Source organism: Petaurus breviceps, unplaced genomic scaffold (assembly GCF_028583685.1).
Source record: "Petaurus breviceps papuanus isolate PSGF00001 unplaced genomic scaffold, PetGlider_PUasm1.0 188, whole genome shotgun sequence".
Taxonomy (NCBI): domain Eukaryota; kingdom Metazoa; phylum Chordata; class Mammalia; order Diprotodontia; family Petauridae; genus Petaurus; species Petaurus breviceps.
Window position 1 is genome coordinate 39045305 of NW_027185804.1, and position 6000 is coordinate 39051304.

Consider the following 6000-nt stretch of genomic DNA (forward strand, 5'->3'; position numbering starts at 1 on the left):
AGAGTTGTGTGACCCTGGATAAGTCAGTGAACCTCCTTTCCTTCAGTTTCCCCAACAGTAAAATGGGAATAACTAGACATTTTTTTCAGAGTTGTATACTTAGAAAATTGCCTGTCACTTACTAGGTACATAATAAATGCTTCTTTCTTTTTTTTCAATTTATTTATTTTTAGTTTTTAAAATTCATTTCGACAAGATTTTGAATTACACATTTTTTTCTCCATCTCTCCCCTACACCCCCCCCAAAATAGAAAGCCTACTGAATACCCCTTTCCCCAATCTGTTCTCTATTATATTCTCCCCCTTCCCCCCAAAAAAAAACTGTCTAGTATGGCAAGATGGATTTCTATACCCCAGTGTCTGTATATCTTTTTTCCCAGTAGCATGTAACATGCATTAACATTTGCTTTTTGAAACATTTAGATCCAGAGTCTTTCCCTTCTTCCCTCCTCAGCCATCCCTACTGGGAAGACAAGCAATTCAACATAAGTTGTACATTCATAGATACACAAAATATTGCCATAGTAGTTATATTGTGAATGACTAACTATATTTCCCTCCATCCTATCCCTCCCCCCACTTGTTCTATTTCCTACTTTGACCCGTCCCTTTTCAAAAGGGTTTGCTTTTAACTACTTTCTCCCTCAATCTGCCATCCCTTCTATCACCCTCCCTCTTATCCCCTTCAACCCTGATTTCCTGTTGGGTAAGGTGTTCAATTGAATGTGTATGTTATTTCCTCCTTAATACAAATTCAATGAGAGTAACTTTGACCCATTCCATTTTACCTTCCTGCTCTTCCCCTTCACTGTAATGTGTTCTCTTCTCTTTTATATGAGATAATTTACTCTAATCTATCTCTCCCTTTATCCTTCTCCCAATATATTCCTCTCTCATCTCTTAAATTCATTTTTAAGATATCATGCCTTCATATTCAACCCATTCTGGGCTCTCTATGTATTCATGTACACATATATGCACACACTCACATGTATATTTTTACATACCCTACTATACATTCATATATGTGTGTGTATGTATATATGTGTGTGTGTGTGTATACCCTTTTGCTATCCTTATATTGAGAAATGTAAATAGTCCAACTTTAATAAGTTCCTTATGATTTCTTTTTCACATTACCTTCTCATGTTTCTCTTGTTTTTGTATTTGAAAGTCACATTTTCTGTTCAGCTCTGTTTTTTTCATCAAGAATACCTGGAAGTCCTTTATTTTGTTGAATAATCATATTTACTCCCTGAATCATTATATTCAGTTTTGCTGGGTAGCTGATTCTTCATTTTAATCCTTGCTCCTTTGACCTCTGGAATATGATATTCCAAGCCTTCAATCCATTTATGTAGAAGCTGCTAGATCTTGTGTTATCTTAACTGCGTTTCCACAATAGTAAAATTGTTCCTCCCTGACTCCTTGTAATATTTTTTCCTTGACCTGGGAACTCTGGGTGTTGGCTATGAAAATCCTAGAACTTTTTTCGGGGGGATCTTTTTCAAGAGGTGAATTCTTTCAATTTCTATTTGGCCCTCTGGTTCTAGAATATCAGGGCAATTATGCTTGAGAATTTCTTGAAGGATGATTTCTAGGTTCTTTTTTTGATCAAGGTTTTCAAGTAGTCCAATAATTTTTAAATTATCTCTCCTGTATCTATTTTCCAGGTCAGTGGTTTTTCCAGTGAGATATTTCACATTACCTTCTATTTTTTCATTTGTTTGGATCTGTTTTATACTATCTTGATTTCTCATAAAGTTAATAGATTCCAATTGCTCCAATCCAATTTTGGAGGAATTGTTCCCTTCAGTGAGTTTTTGAAATTCCTTTCCCATCTGGCACATTTGGTTTTTTAAGTTATTCTTCTCCTCATTGGCTTTTTGGGCCTCTTTTGTCCTTTGAGTTAGTCTACTTTTTAAGGTGCTATTTTCTTCATATTTTTTTGGGTCTCCTTTAGCAGGCTGTTGACTTGCTTTTCATGATTTTCTTGCATCTTTCTCATATCTCTTCCCAGTTTTTCCTCCACTTCTCTAACTTGATTTTTCAAAAGCCTTCTTGAGCTCCTCCATGGCCAACATATTTTTCTTGGAAGCTTTTGCAGCAGTTCTGACTTCTTTTTCCTCCTCCAGTTCCATGTTTTGATCCTTTTTGTCCCCCAAAAAGGAAAGTATGGTCTGATTGTGCTTCCTCATCTTGCCAGTTACTTGAATTTTGAGTTATTTGCAGTGGTAGAATTCTACTTATAGAATGGAGAGTTTTGTCCCAAATTGCTTGTTTTTTTGCAGCTTCTGGAGCTATTGGTTGGGTGCCCTCTCTACAGCCCCCACAAGTTCTGGCTCATTGTCCACACACCACAGGACCACCACCCAAGACTATGACCCAGATCCATGCAGGTCAAAGCAAGAGCAATTACCCTCTGAATGGTTTCTCAGTCCCCCTACAATCTTCAGGCCAGGAGCTGTGGAGGCAGCCACGTGGCAGCACCAGGCCTCCATTTAACTCTTGTCTTTTAATTAGGAATCCTTTAAAGAACAGAGGTTATTTCACCCTTTCAACAGAGTTCCCACCTGACCTTTTATTTCCTCTTTGGAGTTTATGGGTTGAGGAGTCTGGAAACCACCACAGCTGCTGGTGATTCACTTTTTTGAAATCTGTTCTGGCTGGCCTGGGCACTGGAGAGGGCCACACTGGGGCAAGAACTTTGGCTCACTGGGAACTGCACTCAGCTCCCAGTATGCTGCAATTGACCTTTCCTGTAAGACAGCCAGGCAGCCATCAACAGGAGATTTGTTTCTCTATTTCTGTTGGTTCTGTAGCTTTAAAATTTGTTTAGAGTCATTTTTTTAGAGGTGTTGGAGATAGTTGAAGCCAGAGACCATGCCAAATTTGTGCTTTTACTCGGCCATTTTGGCTCTGCCTCCCTAGATGCTTCTATCTTTATTTTCTCCCTTTCAACTTTTAAAAAATTCTATACCTAGGTATATTTTATATGTAAATATATGTGACTTGGGTTTGCAGTCATTTCAGTTTTTTTCTGACTCATAATTACTGAATTAAAGGTTTTCTTGGTGAAGATCCTAGACTTGTTGGACATTTCCTTCATTTTTACAGATGTGGAACTGTGAAAAATAATTTTTTTCTTTAATATATCATTCCATTACAGTAATCTCTTGCCTTCACCACCCATCTGTGTATTTAGTCCTTTTAATTGCACTTATAGTGATAAAGTTCTTGAGAGTTACACATGGAATCTTGCCATATAAGAATATAAACAGTTTAACCTTCTTGAACCTCTTCTGTTTTTTTTTCTTTCTTCTTTATTTCTTCCCTTTTAATATTTCACTTGAATGCTGAATTTGAGGTCAAAGTTTTTATTTAACTCTTGTTTTTTAATTAGGAATCCTTTAAAGAATTTTAAAATTAATTTTATTAAATGAATATTTTCCCCCTGAAGAATTTTATTCCATTTTCCTGGGCATGTGATTCTTAGTTATAATTCTAGGACTGTTGTTTTCCAAAATATCATATTCCATCTCTTCAGTTTATTTAATGTAGACATTTTCAAATCCTGTATAATCCTGACCATGACTGCACAATATTTTAATTATTTATTTTTGCCTTCTTGCATTATTTTGTCCTTGATCTAAGAGATTTGGAATTTTGATTTAATATCCCTGGGAGTTTGGGTTTTGGGATCTTTTTCAAGTGATGTTTGGTTGATTCTTTCAATTTCTATTATGCCTTCTGGTTCTAGGATATTACGGCAATCTCCTGTGATAATTTCTAGAAAAATGCTAGCCAGCTTTGATCATTGCTGTCAGTTATTACAGTATGTCTTAAATTATCTCTCCTGTATCTAATTTGTAGGTCAGTTGTCTTTGCATTGAGAAACTTTACATTTTCATTTTTTGTTATTTTGCTTTTTTTTATTGTTTGCTTAATTTTTGATGTCTAATGGAATCATTAGTTTCCATTTGCCAGATTCTGATTTTTAGGAATTATTTTCTTCAATGAGCTTTTGTACCTCCTTTTTCATTTGGTCAATTCTATTTTCTAAGTAGTTACTTTCTTCTGTGATTTTTGTATATTTTTTGTGCATTTCTTTTGCCATGTTGTTGATTTCTTTTTGATGATTCTCTTTCATTGCTCTTATTTCCCAGCAATTTTTTTCTACTTTTATATTTGTTTTCTTAAATAATTTTTTTCACCTGCTCAAAGAGTTCTTTTTGGGCCTGAGATAAATTTACATTTCTATTTGAGACTGTATATGCAGCCATTTTGAAACTGTTGTCTTTTCCTAAGTTTGTGCCTTGATCCTCCTTGTCATGATAGTAACAAGTTAATCTTTAAAATATCAATGTCCTTCTTAAAATGAGGTATATTTACATAGAGTTGATGATATAAATACATAGACACAGAAGATAAAAATATAATAAAAGTAATAGTTCCTTCTTAAACGTGCAACCAGTTTACAACGTTGATGGATAAGAATAATTTCACCATCAAGTAAAGAAAAAAAGTTGGTATGAGGAAGCATTTTCTGCAATTGTATTTTTAATAAATAAGATTTACCAAACATCATCTGATTGGGGAGAAGTGTGGGGAATCTTATTTTGAAGGCTGGATGTTATAACGGAATTTTCTCTCTTCCTTCCCAGGTTACTTTAGATCATATTTTTTCTGTCCAAAATAATAAGGAATGCAAGCTTATGATGATATCCTGTGCATTTTCTACATACTTCAGATTATAATTGGACTCTTTGGAAATAGTTTAGTTCTTTACCTATATGGCTTTAATATAATTACTAGTCAAAATATAAGACCCATTGAAGTGATTTTCTTTAATTTGGCCTTTTCCCACATCATAATAATTCTGTTCAGGGAAATACCAGGGGCAATCCAGGTTAGCAACCAGACAATTTTTCTGAGTGACACTGCATGTAAAATACTGTGTTATCTGCAAAGAGTGTCTCGGGGGCTTTCTCTTTGCACCACCTCCCTCCTGAGTGTCTTCCAGGCCATCACCATCAATTCTGGCAACCCCAAATGGGCAGCATTCAAAGCAAGATCCCCACAATATATTGCTCTGTTGTGTTTCATTATATGGGTACTCAATCTGATGATGGATGTGGTTGTACCTCTTCATGTGAGTGGCCCTAAGAACAACACAAGCAGTAACCTAGATAGGAAGCTAGGGTATTGTTTTATAGACATGCATACTTTAAGTACTTCAAAAATTCTTATCTGGAAATCATGTTATGATATTGTGTTTGTGGGGATCATGGCTGTTAGTAGTGTTTACATGGTGCTTGTTTTGTACAAACACCACTGGAAGTCCAACACATACATAACATTAACCTCAACCTCAGTGCCTCCCCTGAGATAAGAGCCACGAAAGCCATCTTGTTGTTCATGAACATTTTTGTATGCTTTTATTCATTCAGTTCTATCCTTAGTATTATAATGAACAATTCTAAAGACACAAACCATTGGATGGTACATGTCTCTGTTTTCTTTAACTTGTTTTACCCAATAGTCAGTCCCTTTGTTTTATTCAGAAGTGACTCCCAGATCCCCAGTTGTTGTACTTCTTTCAAGAAGATTAAAAAGTCTCTTTTAAATCTCTTTTAATTCAAATGTTTTATTCTGAAAAAAAAGGACATGGAGCAAAGCATTAAATTTAATATATCAGAAAACTATCACTATACTTTCTCCAAAGTAAGCTCCTTTATATATTGATCATTCTGCCTAGAAGAAAAACAACATTTTATAACCAATAGAAAAGAGAGGAATGTTCACTGAAGTTTGATATCAATTCCAAGCTGTGGTGCCATCCTTCCTAGAAAGTAGACAGCCTAATGATCATCAAGTACAATACACTAATATTGTAACAGAACCAAGGACCTGAAATATTAATGATTTGCCCAGACCTACAAAGATAGAAAGTAGTTGGCAGAAATTTTAAATTTATTTCCCTTTCTTAGAAAGTTTACA

At 35.1% G+C, this 6000-nt stretch overlaps 1 pseudogene; it reads left to right on the forward strand.

Annotated features, from left to right (window-relative positions):
- Positions 1–4705: 4705 nt before the first annotated feature.
- LOC138163307 (vomeronasal type-1 receptor 1-like) lies at positions 4706–5637 on the forward strand (annotated as a pseudogene).
- Positions 5638–6000: the final 363 nt, after the last annotated feature.